This window comes from Microcaecilia unicolor, unplaced genomic scaffold (genome assembly GCF_901765095.1).
Source record: "Microcaecilia unicolor unplaced genomic scaffold, aMicUni1.1, whole genome shotgun sequence".
Lineage (NCBI taxonomy): Eukaryota > Metazoa > Chordata > Amphibia > Gymnophiona > Siphonopidae > Microcaecilia > Microcaecilia unicolor.
Window position 1 is genome coordinate 9,029 of NW_021963764.1, and position 14,359 is coordinate 23,387.

The window sequence follows — 14,359 nt, forward strand, 5'->3', positions numbered from 1 at the left end:
CAGTAATATATCACATCTATTTGTGATATGTTTATTTAGTAACATAGTAACATAGTAGATGACAGCAAAAAAAGACCTGCACGGTCCATCCAGTCTGCCCAACAAGACAAACTCATATGTGCTACTTTTTGTGTATACCCTACTTTGATTTGAACCTGTTCTCTTCAGGGCACAGACCTTATAAGTCTGCCCAGCACTATCCCCGCCTTCCACCACACAGGAAACATTAAGTCAACTATTAATGGTGCAAGCATAGAACAGAGGAAGCTGCTAGATTCTGCTGTAGGGTGCGTCAATAATACACTTCCCAACTTCGAGCAGCTAAAAAAAATCTTATTTCTCATGCTGGACTGCGGTAGCGTTTTTAGATTGGCACGTGCTGGACGCTAGAGATGCCCATATGGGGTCTGTGGCGTTTGGCGCGTGCTAATCAGCGTGCACTAGAGATGCTGCCGTAGCTTGGTAAAAGAACTCCATAATGATTACCTTCAAAGTCCAAGGCCTTTCTACAAAATTGTGTTGATCTAGAAACATCAGGAACTGTAACTTGCCAGAGAATGTGGTAAAGGCGGTTAGCTTAGCGGAGTTTTAAAAAAAGGTTTGGACGGAATTAGAAAAGGTGCAGAGAAGGGCGACGAAAATGATAAAGGGGATGGAACGACTTCCCTATGAGGAAAGGCTAAAGCGGCTAGGGCTCTTCAGCTTGGAGAAAAGGCGGCTGAGAGGAGATATGATAGAGGTCTATAAAATAATGAGTGGAGTTGAACGGGTAGATGTGAAGCGTCTGTTCATGCTTTCCAAAAATACTAGGACTAAGAAGGTACAATGTAGTAAATTTAAAACGAATCTGAGAAACGTTTTCTTCACTGAGCGTGTAATTAAACTCTGGAATTTGTTGCCAAAGAATGTGGTAAAGGTGGTTAGCTTAGCGGAGTTTAAAAAGGTTGGACGGCTTCCTAAAGGAAAAGTCCATAGTCCGTTATTAAATGGACTTGGGGAAAATCCACTATTTCTGGGATAAGCAGTATAAAATGTTTTGTACATTTTTGGGATCTTGCCGGGTATTTGTGACCTGGATTGGCCACTGTTGGAAACAGGATGCTGGGCTCGATGGACCTTTGGTCTTTCCCAGATGGCAATACTTATGTACTTATGATGTATAGCGCTTGAATATTCTTCGAATGGTGGTATATTAAATCTGCATACATAAATAAAACCTTGCATACCATGTGCTGTTGTAATCTTTGGGTAGTTAAAAGTGTTACTTTACTGCCTATCATGCTGAGGTGTGTTTTGTTGCTAAGGCAGTGGGTGGCTGTAAGGTCTCAGACCCAAAATGGACGCATACCAATTTTTAAATTTTGCACGTTTGGCAGATGATGTTTAATGTGAGCAAGTGCAAGGTGATGCATGTGAAAAAAGAACCCGAATTATAGCTACGTCATGCAAGGTTCCACGTTAGGAGTTACGGACCAAGAAGGGATCTGGGTGTCGTCGTCGATAACACACTGAAACCTTCTGCTCAGTGTGCTGCTGCGGCTAAGAAAGCGAATAGAATGTTGGGTATTATCAGGAAAGGTATGGAAAACAGGTGTGAGGATGTTATAATGCTGTTGTATCGCTCCATGGTGCGACCGCACCTTGAGTATGTGTTCAATTCTGGTCTCCGCATCTCAAGAAAGATATAGTAGAATTGGAAAAGGTGCAGCGAAGGGCGACTAAATGATAGCGGGATGGGACGACTTCCCTATGAAGAAAGACTAAGGAGGCTAGGCTATTCAGCTTGGAGAAGAGAAGGCTGAGGGGAGACATGATAGAGGTATATAAAATAATGAGTGGAGTGGAACAGGTGGATGTGAAGCTTCTGTTCACGCTTTCCAAAAATACTAGGACTAGGGGGCATGCGATGAAACTACAGTGTAGTAAATTTAAAACAAATCGGAGAAACTTTTTCTTCACCCAACGTGTAATTAAACTCTGGAATTCGTTGCCGGAGAAAGTGGTGAAGGCGGTTAGCTTAGCAGAGTTTAAAAAGGGGTTGGACGGTTTCCTAAAGGACAAGTCCATAAACCGCTACTAAACGGACTTGGAAAAATCCAAAATTCCAGGAATAACATGTATAGAATGTTTGTACGTTTGGGAAGCTTGCCAGGTGCCCTTGGCCTGGATTGGCCACTGTCGTGGACAGGATGCTGGGCTCGATGGACCCTTGGTCTTTTCCCAGTATGGCATTACTTATGTACTTATGTACTTATGACAGATTCATGTAGTGAAAAATCTAATTCCACAAAACGACTCTTTGCGATATTTAAGAAACTTACTACTCCTCCATTTTTAGCCAGGTCATTCCCTGAGACTTTAGCGTCTTGCTTTCTTCCAAAATTAAGTCACTTCAGGCCACTTTCCAACCTCTTACAGATGATACGTTGAATCTGTCAGCACCCTCAACCTTCTCATCTTCCTGGCCTTCTTTAATTACTTCATTAATCAAAATTCTCCACAATTTGCATATTACATATTGTCTATTGGATCCTATTTCCTCCTCCTGGTTACTGCAACCATCTACAGGATTACACTCTGTAATGGTTTCCATGGTTTCTAATAGTTTGACTCTCGGTATTGTCCTCTCTGAACTCAACGATCTATTCTCAAAAAATTTGAGCTAGTTCCCTTACAGGGAAAAAATATCGTCCTGTTTCCAACCTTCCATTTCTTTCAAAACTGATTGAATCAGTGGTATTTTCGCAGTTACAGACACACGCGGAATCAGTTAACGCACGTCACCCTAGCCATTCAGGCTTTAGCACAGAAACAGTCCTTGCGGCTCTCCTAAGCGAGTTGCAGTCGTCATCTAGAAGTAGGTCAAATTGCACTGGCAGATGTCATCAGCATTGGATCTTATCGATCAGATAATGAGCTAAGCTTTAGTAAAAGACCCCCTAAGCTCCCTTGGAATTGCAGGACCAGTTTTTCACTGGTTTCAATCTTTTTTGTCACATCGCACTTTTAAGGTGGGTCAAGATTCATCTACTTCATCCTCCTTTGCACTTTCTGGTGGGGTTCCTCAGGGTTCAGTTCTAATCTTTTCATTAGTCCCTTAGCCCTTTCGATCCAATCTTCTGGTATCAGTGATTATTCCTGTGTCAACGATTTCCTTCTCATTCATTATATAGTCCTGCATCACTTGATCTGCCTCCACTCCAGACACGTCTAGATAAAGCTACGCATGGCTTCAGGAAGATTGGCTGGTGTTAAACCCAGGTAAAACAGTTGCAGCCTGGATTACAGGTTCAGCACCTGTTCCATCTTGTGTTCTGACCCTGCTTTACAGGCCTATCATGCCTGTACCATCTTTTAGATATCTAGATGTCATCTTACACTCTTCGCTTTTTTTACCCTCAGATTTCTGTTGTATTAAAAACAGGTTTCTTACACTTTCTGCAACATCCCCACATGAAAGGCCTGTCTCTGGGAAAAATACGCCCTATGCATTGTCCGAAAGTGGCATTCCTGAAGTTCTGCACTATGTACCAAATGAAAGCCACTCTTAAGAGAAGTCAATAGCAGCTGTGCTGATATTGTCTACCCACCATCCTACTCCACTGATCCGCCACTTCTTGCAGGTTCCTATCTGGACTCTTCCTGCTTAGCTCTGTGAAACCAGGAAATCGATATTTGGCCTCAGGCATCCCCTTCCAAAAATTCTCTCAACTGGCGCCCGAACCTTGGTGACAGGCTGCCCTCTGGCAAAGAGAGGACATAGTGAGATAGCTGGTAATAAGCAAAAATCACTGCTGGGCCTTGTGAACATTGATTTACAAATGCTTGAGAAGATAACAGGGACCCACCCTCCTTAACTAATCTTTCCAGCAAAGTTACCCCATTCTCTCTCAAAATTTGAAAAATTCTATTCTCCCCGCCTGGCATGAAGTCCGCGTTCCCCTACAAGGGCAGCCATACACTACTGGATGGACACTGCTTCCACAGTGGGAGCATGTCCCTCCATAAAGTCCAGAGGGGTTGGAGCAAGACACTTCCATGAATTCTGTCCGGCAATCTTCTCCTGGGAGTGGAGCAGATAGTTCAGGTGCCATGGATGAAAAAAAAAGCCTTTTCTAGCAAGACATCAGTGTATGTTGTGGTACTCACAACCAATCCCTGAAATGACAAAGCAAGCATACATGATTATATTTACGAAGGTCGGGAAATCCCAAGCCTCCTGATTTTGGGGGGCCTGTCAAATAATGCCACCTCATTTTGGGTTTCTGCCCCCCCCCAATAGAATTTTACCATCATCTGCTGCAGTAACACAAGATTGCGCCACAGTAAGCAAATAGGCAATGTTTGTAACACATACAATCATCTCGGGAAAACAATCATTCGAAAAGATGTAGCTTACCCAAAAAAGACAATGGGAGAGTAGACCAAAGCAACAACTGTTTCTTTGTCTCTCTAATCAACCTTGTAACATTAATCTTGTACAGAAGCGCTGGATCCATTGACAGCTGTATACCTAAATAGCGAAACGATTCCCGTGCCCACCTCAAAGGGAACCCACCTCCCCACGACAGCTGCTACCGTTGAATACCGCTATTAAAAACTTCCACCAGAACTGGACTTATGTCCGTCTGCAATAGTTTGTAAAACTCGTTACACAAGCCATCCGGTCCTGGGGCCTTACCCAAGGCACTCTGCCTAATTACCAACTCCACTTCTTCCACCATTATAGGTGCATTTAACTGGACTAAATCCGACTCTGAAGCCCTTGGCAACTCCAAACTAGATAAATATATCTCACTGGCCACGGGTGGTGGTGACTGAGGCTCATAAAGCCTAGCAAAAAACTCAGAGAGAACCTTATTAATAGCCCCATCCTCATGCTTCCTAACTCCCCTCGGGTCTAGTATCGTGGATATGTTATAATGCCCTGAGCTGCCATGCGAGGGCTTGTCCAAGAGTCTGCCACTCTTATTCACAAACCGATAAAGCTGAAACTTATAATATGCCCAAGACTTCTTCGCCTGTGCATGCAAAAGTTCATTCAGTGCTTGCTGAGCTTCTAACATTGCATTTTTATCCACAAGGAGTGTTCTGCCCCACATTGTTTACGGAGTGATGTTACCTTACCTTCCAAATGAAGCACCTCCCTGCGCCTCGTTTTCCTCTGAAAACTAACATATGATGTCCCCTCGAAGACCACCTTCGCCGCCTCCCAACAAAGGATTGGGTTGGTCCTATGAGTTTCATTAGTATCCCTATAAAGCTGCCACTTGGAAAGCAAGACCGGTCTCTGTAGAGAAGGAAGGAAATCTCCAAGCACCCCCTGAAGCCGAGGAACCTCTCCCTTGCACCCTCAGCTCTACCCAAGCATGGTCTAAGATCATTATTGGACCTATCCTTACATCCACCACCTGGGTTAAGAGTTCCCTTGAGAGCAGCAGGTAATCTATTCTAGACATCGTGGAGTGAACTCTAGATACATGCGTATAATCTCTTTCCAATGGATTAAGTGTCCTCCATACATCCAACAGGCCCAGCGCAGAGCCCAACAAATTCACCCCTCTTTCCATCATAGCCAGCTCCCTCTCCGTCGGCCTGGAATGATCCAGAGCAGGGTCCGCCACGTTATTCAAATCTCCCCCCATTTATCGGCGCATCTCCCAAGTCAAGAATCTTACGCATGACCCTCACAAAAAATTTCTTCTCAAAGACATTAGGAGCATAAAGATTGCACAACAAAAGGGGCTGTCATTCCAATATCACAGAGGCCAGAACAAACTTGCCCTCTGGGTCCACTACAACCCTCTTGGTCTCCAATTGCAGTCCCTTTCAGATCAGGATCACCACTCCCCCCCTCCTACCCACTACTGGTGCGTCAAAATGTCTCCTACCCACCATCTTTTTAGTTTTGCGTGTTCTACCACTGAGAGGTGAGTCTCCTGTAGGAAAGCAACGGAGGCCCCCCTATCGTTAAGAGCCTTTAACAGCTTTTGCCTTTTAATCGGAGACTGTATACCACCAACATTCCAAGTTGAAAACTTCAAAGTGGTCATTTCAACCTATACCAGTACGCCGACAAAGGAAGTAAATTCCATTAATGATAAGCCTTGCCATTATTTGTACCAGTGAGGTGTCCTAGCCTCTCTCCCCGGAATGTGATCCCACGACCCCCCGCCCAACCTCAGGCCCAAATATAACATATGAACTATTAGACACTGCACTTCCCTCCCCCCAACCTCCCCACCCCAAAACCCAACCTTCTGAAGCCCCATCCCAAAATCCACCATGTTCCGCATTAATCGAAACCCCCACACTGATGCCCAGAGCAACCCGAATCTAAGCTAGAAAACTTCCCCAAGACCCCCACCCTACCAGTAAGAACCCAAGGACAATTCTCCCATTCTCCCTAAAAAAAAAGGGGGGGGGGAACCCACCCCCCCCCACCTCACACACTCCTAAACTCACACACACACAACAATTATGAACATATTCAGAATATAAAATCCCGCTCTTGGTAAATATTAGCACCAGAGCCACCAAAACCAAAATAAAATAAAAAAAACATCCCACCCACCCATACATTCACTCCTAAGCCCCCCCCCCCCACAATAGAACAGATTTAAATTATAATAGGTCCTCAGGCTATAGAGTCCACCACTTGCTAAATGTTCAGCAAAAAGAGCCACCAAAGCCCGCTGCCGATTGGAAGATCAACTCTGTTGCAGGTCCTGGGAGTGTGGACTTGTTATGACCAGCAGGTCTGGTCTCCAAAGCGGACTCTTTACTAAGGTAGCCATCAAGCAGTCAAGGCCTGTTTCCAACCGGCCAGAAATCCAGCAGTGCCTTCCAACTTGCACTGACCTGTGGCATCTTCGCCAGCAGCTACTCAACCTGTTGTAATACAGTTAGTAGGGTCTAATGGAAGCCTTAGCCCTGCTAACACTGACACAAATTTTTCAGAATTAAAAACTATGCCAAATCTTCAGCCAATCAGTGCCCTTCCACAAAAACCCATAAGGACTAAATAGTAGTACTTGGAAATTGTCTCCACCCAGATTAATGGCTAATTCACCTTCCCATCTGTGTGAGCTAGGCTCTTTAAAGGAGCAGGGACCGTCCTTCTATGTTAAAATGTACAGCGCTGCGTAACCCTAGTAGCGCTTTAAGAAATGTTAAGTAGTAGCAGTAGGTCACTACTGTCACCAGTGAGTGAGTCTCACAGTGAAGAAACTACCAAGTGACAGTGGCAACGATACCAACAATAATAGCACTTCCGATCAGGCAGAAAAAAGTGTCCGAATCACGCAGGAGTACTCTTTTGATTGCTGTCCATTACTCATTTTTTTAATTCTTACTAGTATATGTTAATTTAGAACAAACCTCTACTCTGTTCATAACTAATCTTTTTTGCAATATAATGTAAGCCTGCAAATAGGTGGGAAAATGTGGGGTACAAAATGTAGCAATAAATAAATAAATAAATAAATGCTCACAATCAAACCCCAAAAACTTGCCCTCGTCCATGGAGAAGAAGAAAAAAATATATATTTATATTTGTGTCCACTGCCACCTGAACATCGGCATTGCACTATGTCCTGGATTCGACCTTAAACTATGACCGATAGGAGCCGGTCACCCAATTGAGCCTTTGAGGCTTGCATCTTAAGTCTCTTTGCTCCCACCGAGGACTGAGCTTAAGCCTCAAACTTGTGCTCTCTAATGGGAAGCCTCCCACCTGTCCACATAAGCCCGTGCCTCCTCCACTCGGTCAAAGATGTATCTGTCCACAATTTTGAGCCTCGTTGGATACAGCAAGCTGATCTGAGTTGTAAATCACACAGCTTAGAGCACACTGGTACAAACGCCTTATGTGCTGCTGACACCTTAGTAGAACTAGTCTTGAAAACATAACACTCGGGCATTTTGATATTGTAATTGAGTGCCCGCATGCAAGGCCTGTAAGATCATCATTTCATGCGGATAATTAAGGACTCTTAAAATCATCACTCTAGCTCGAATCTCTCCTTCTTTGCGCTGTCCCAGCCGGTGTGCTCGCTCTACCCAGAATACTCCCGCCAGGTCCGTGAGAGTTAGTGCCCTTGGAAGCCAGGACTCCAGAAATTTCCTCAAGTCCGGCTCCGAGAGCACCTCCGGGAGACCCACCAACCTCAAATTGTTCCGATGAGAGTGGTTCTCCAAATCTTCAAGCTTTGATTCCACTTTGGCCAAACGCGCTGGCACACGTGGTTGCTCCACCGATATCCCCTGCACTGTGTCCTCGATGTTTCCGAGTCGGTGCTGCACCGTCTGCAGCTCCACCGACATTGCAGCGTATCTCTCCTCCATCCCTTCTAGCTTGTCCAGAAAGAATTGCAGCTTTTTCCCCACGTCTGTTCCACTGCAGACTTCACCTCCTCTGATATCTCTGCCGCCCACTGTGAGCTCGGCGTCGGGACGGAGGCCCGTTCTTGTCCGCCATCTTGGCTTCAGTCACCCGGCCCCTCTCCCGATACTCTTTCTTTGCCGATTTGGCGGCCATCCAAGCTCCTAGCTGCCTCAAGCCTCAGACAGCACAGCACTGCTTACTTGTAGAGGTAATTATTTACTCCTCTTGAGGAAAATGTGCTGATTCAGAGCGCTGATTACATCGGGTTCTCCGGAGCAGCTACACACCACCTCCTTGCTACTCCATGGCCCAACCGGAAGTCCACTATGGATGATTTTAACGACAGGTTACAGATCAGTAGGAGCAGATCAGCAATTTCATGTTTAAGTTCTTTCAATACCCTGGGTGTATACCATCTGGTCTAGGTGATTTATCACTCTTTAACTTGTCAATTTGGCTCAGGTAAATCTTCCAACTTCACAGAAATTTAAAACCATTTCCTGTATAGGTAGATCTCTTATATTTTCTTCCGTATAGAACGAAGCAAAGAATTCACTTAATCTCTCCACTGTGGCCTTCTCCTCCCTGAGCTGCTCCTTTTGCTCCTTTTCTGATCTAATGATCCCACAGATACCCTCACAGGCTTTCTGATTCTGATATACCTGAAAAAAGTGTTACTATGAGTTTTTGTCTCTGCGGCAAGTTTTTCTTCATATTCTCTTTCAGCTTTCTTTATCAATGCTTTGCATCTAGCTTGACAGTGTTTTATGTTGCTTCTTATTTTCTTCATTCAGATCCTTTTTCTATTCTTTGAAGGATGTTGCAGCGAGGATCCTAAGGAGCTTAGCCGAGATGGGTGGCACAGCCGGTGGCGGGAGGTGGGGATAGTGCTGGGCAAGACTTATACGGTCTGTGCCACAGCCGGTGGTGGGAGGAGGGGCTGGTGGTTGGGAGGCGGGGATAGTGCTGGGCAGACTTATACGGTCTGTGCCAGAGCCGGTGGTGGGAGGCGGGGATAGTGCTGGGCAGACTTATACGGTCTGTGCCAGAGCTGGTGTTTGGGAGGAGGGACTGGTGGTTGGAAGGTGAGGAATAGTGCTGGGCAGACTTATATGGTCTGTGCCAGAGACGGTGGTGGGAGGCGGGACTGGTGGTTGGGAAGGCGAGGAATAGTGCTGGGCAGACTTATATGGTCTGTGCCAGAGCCGGTGGTGGGAGGAGGGACTGGTGGTTAGGAGGCGAGGAATAGTGCTGAGCAGACTTATACGGTCTGTACCCTGAAGAGGACAGGTACAAATCACAGTAGGGTATATACAAAAAGTAGCACATATGAGTTTATCTTGTTGGGCAGACTGGATGGACCATGCAGGTCGTTTTCTGCCGTCATCTACTATGAAACTATGTTACTATGTTGAAGGATGCTCTTTTGGCTCTAACAGCCTCTTTCACTTCACCTTTTAACCATGCTGGCTGTCATTTGCTGTTTTTTTTTTCCACCTTTGTTAATACGTGGAATACATCTGGTCTGGGCTTTCACGATGGTATGTTTAAACAATGCCCCATGCATGATTTAAAGTCCTAACCTTTGCAGCTGACCCTTTCAGCTTCTTTTTAACCCATTTTCTTCATTTTGTCATGGTCGCCCTTTCGAAAATTAAAAGATGCTACAGCAGATATCAGCTCAAATTTGATCATGTTTATCATCACTGTTTCCTAGCAGATCCAAAACCATTACCTCTCATACTATACCATGCACTCCACTAAAGATTAGATCCAAACTAGCTCTCCCTCTCATTGGTTCCTGGACCAGTTGTTTCCAAGAAGCAATCATTTACTATATCTAGAAAATTTTTCCTCCCTAGCACTCCTTGATGTAACATTTATCCAGTCAATATTTGGATAATTGAAATCACCCATTATTATATGTTGCCCAATTTGCCAGCTTTCCTAATCTCTGTAAATATTTCTTCATCTGTCTATTGTTCTGTTCTGGTGGATGGTAGTACAGCCCTACCAGTATACTCCTTCCCCTCACACATGGAATTTCTATCCCATAATGATTCCATTCTGCTTCATGTAGAATATTATTTTGTTGACTCGATTCCCTCTTTAACATATAGCGCACCCCCCCTCCAATTTGATCCTCTCTATCACTGCGATACAATTTGTACCCTGTTAACACAGTGTCCCATTGATTGTCCTCTTTCCACCAAATCTCTATCTATCTCATCATGGAGTGGAGGAGTGGCCTAGTGGTTAGGGTTGGTGGACTTTGGTCCTGAGGAACTGAATTCAATTCCCACTTCAGGCACAGGCAGCTCCTTGTGACTCTGGGCAAGTCACTTAACCCTCCATTGCCCCATGTAAGCCACATTGAGCCTGCCATGAGTGGGAAAGCGCGGGGTACAAATGTAACAAAAATAAAATAGATACTATTGGAGATTCTACATGGAATGTTGCTACTATTGGAGATTCTACATGGAATGTTGCTATTCCACTAGCAACATTCCATGTAGAAGGCTGCGCAGGCTTCTGTTTCTGTGAGTCTGACGTCCTGCACGTACGTGCAGAATGTCAGACTTACAGAAGCAGAAGCCTGCGCGGCCACATTGGTGATCTGCAAGGGCCGAATTCTACATGGAATGTTGCTAGTGGAATAGCAACATTCCATGTAGAATCTCAAATAGTAGCAACAGTGGAGGAGTGGCCTAGTGGTTAGGGTGGTGGACTTTGGTCCTGAGGAACTGAATTCAATTCCCACTTCAGGCACAGGCAGCTCCTTGTGACTCTGGGCAAGTCACTTAACCCTCCATTGCCCCATGTAAGCCAATTGATCCTGCCATGAGTGGAAAAGCGCGGGGTACAATGTAACAAAAATAAAATAGATACTATTGGAGATTCTACATGGAATGTTGCTACTATTGGAGATTCTACATGGAATGTTGCTATTCCACTAGCAACATTCCATGTAGAAGGCTGCGCAGGCTTCTGTTTCTGTGAGTCTGACGTCCTGCACGTACGTGCAGAATGTCAGACTTACAGAAGCAGAAGCCTGCGCGGCCACATTGGTGATCTGCAAGGGCCGAATTCTACATGGAATGTTGCTAGTGGAATAGCAACATTCCATGTAGAATCTCAAATAGTAGCAACAGTGGAGGAGTGGCCTAGTGGTTAGGGTGGTGGACTTTGGTCCTGAGGAACTGAGGAACTGAGTTGGATTCCCACTTCAGGCACAGGCAGCTCCTTGTGACTCTGGGCAAGTCACTTAACCCTCCATTGCCCCATGTAAGCCGCATTGAGCCTGCCATGAGTGGGAAAGCGCAGGGTACAAATGTAACTAAAATAAATTTAGTGCTATATATTCTAACTCTCCCACTTAATTTTTTTAGGCTTCTAGCATTTGCATACAGGCACTTCAAATTGTGTTTTTAACTTACATCTACAGGCTGGTTTGAAGTTAATGGGGATAATTTTGCATCCTTTACTCTGCTCCCTCATTGAACACTCCTGGCTTTCTTTCACCATAATTGAAACCTCTCTATCGGGATTCCCTAAATGTTCTTACTTCGAGGATACTCCACACCGAATCATGCACTCCTGGGCGACTGTCTGCTCCCCCCCTCTGCTATTCTCATTTAAATGATGCTCTATCTCCTTTTTAAAAGTTAGTGCCAGCAACCTGTTCCATCCCGGTTAAGGTGGAGCCCATCCTTTCGGAACAGGCTCCCCCTCCCCCAGAAAGTTGTCCAGTTCCTAAGAAATCTAAATCCCTCATCCCTGCACCATCGTCTCAACCACGCATTGAGACTTCGGTGGTCTGCCTGCCTCTTGGGTCCTGTGTGTGGAACGGGGGTCTGGACTTGAGCTTTCTACCTAGGAGCCTCAATTTGGCTTCCAGAACCTCCCTCCCCCATTTTCCTATGTCATTGGTACCCACATGTACCAAGACAGCCGGCTCCTCCCAGCACTATCTAAAATCCTATCTCGGTGATGAATGAAGAATGAGGTGCACTGGCAGAGTTGTGCTGAAAATTCATTGACCTTTCCAATTTTTGCAGCTTTTGGCACAAGCCTCTGTCTTTCCTTCTCTTAACAAACTGTGAATAAGTAGAGAGGAAAGTGAATCGGGGCGATGCTGCTTTGGATCTCGTTGCTCTGTCTTCAGGAGAGGAAAAGTTTACCTGCTTTTGTATTAACAGCTCTTGAGTCTGATGCATTTAAAACTCCTTTTCCATTTCTGGCAGGGAAAGGGCTGAGTGACCTGACAAGAGAGCGGAAACTTTCTGAGCAAACAGCACGGAGGAGCTGGAGGCACAGAGTCCTTTTCCTCATCTGACACAAGTGACCCTGGGGCAGGAAATAGCTTTGTGGACGTCATTGCACTAGTGCACTGAGCTTATTTCACGGTGCTTGGCGTCCCAGATTGAAATCCTAAGACTCTTCAGCCTATATTGTGTCTGTGCTCTTAACTAAAGAATTATATGGACATATCACACCTGTTTTACTCTCTTATGCCTGGCAGCCAGGCAGTGATCATGTGTTGGGTAATAACACTGAGCAACGCTAGAAAGAGAGATGAAGCATGTGCTAATTCCTGGCAGAAAAATCAGAGACGTAAAACAAATATTTATCTTGGGTAAACTTAACTCTGCTCAGAGTTTCTAAATACGATAGCTTGCCTTGATGAAGTTAAATTAAGAATACTTATTTCCTGGACTAAGGTTTTCGATTTCATCACTGCACTTCAAAAAACGTCCGCAGTCCATTCCATATGGAGGGGCATAATCGAATGGCGCCTGCCATCTATATGGGCGGCCATCTATATGGCAGTCCCGAACTGTATTATCGGAAAAGATGGCCAGCCATCTTTCGTTTCGATAATACGGTTCAGGCCGGACAAATGTCAGAGATGGCCGGCATCGGTTTTCGCCGATAATGGAAACTAATGGCGGCCATCTCAAACCCGGCCAAATCCAAGGCATTTGGTTGTGGGAGGAGCCAGCATTTGTAGTGCACTGGTCCCCCTCACATGCCAAGACACCAACCGGGCACCCTAGGGGGCACCGCAGTGGACTTCAAAAATTGCTCCCAGGTGCATACCTCCCTTATCTTGTGTGCTGAGCCCCCCCCCAAAATCCCACTCCCCACAACTCTACAGCATTACCATAAGCCCTTATGGGTGAAGGGGGGCACATACATATGGGTGCAGTGGGTTTTTTTTTTTTGGGGGGGGGGGGGGTTGGAGGGCTCCCATTTACCACCACAAGTGTAACAGGTAGGGGGGGATGGGCTTGGTTCACCTGCCTGAAGTGCACTGCACCCACAAAAAACTGCTCCAGGGACCTGCATACTGCTGTCAGGGAGCTGGGTATGACATTTGAGGCTGGCATAGAGGCTGGCAAAAAATATTTTTTGGGTGGGAGGGGGTTGGTGACCACTGGGGGAGTAAGGGGAGGTCATCCCCAATTCCCTACAGTGGTCATTTGGTCAGTTGGGGCACCTTTTGAGAAGCTTGGTCCTGAAAAAAAAGGGACCAAGTGAAGCCAGCGAAATGCTCGTCAAGGCCGGCTTTCTTTTTTCCATTATCGGGCGAAGCCGGGCATCTCATGACCACACCCCCGCCCCCGTCCCACCTTCGCTACCCTACCGACACGCCCCCTTGAAGTTTTGGCTGGCTCCGCGACGGAAAGCAGTTGGTGCCGGTCAAAATCGGCTTCGATTATAGCGATTTGGCCGAGTTCAGTAGATTGCCGGCCATCTCCCGATTTGTGTAAAAAATAAGCAGGATAATTACCAGTATATACGTCATATATGTCATTAATGTTCCACACACGTGTTTCTGCTTTGTGGCACCTTTGGGAGGAAAGTAGACGAGACGCAGGACTTGCAGTTTGCTTCATTAGCAACTAAGACCCCGATGCTCAAAGGTTCAGCGCTGTTCCGAATAGCGCCGTAAAAACAGCACTGGAACAG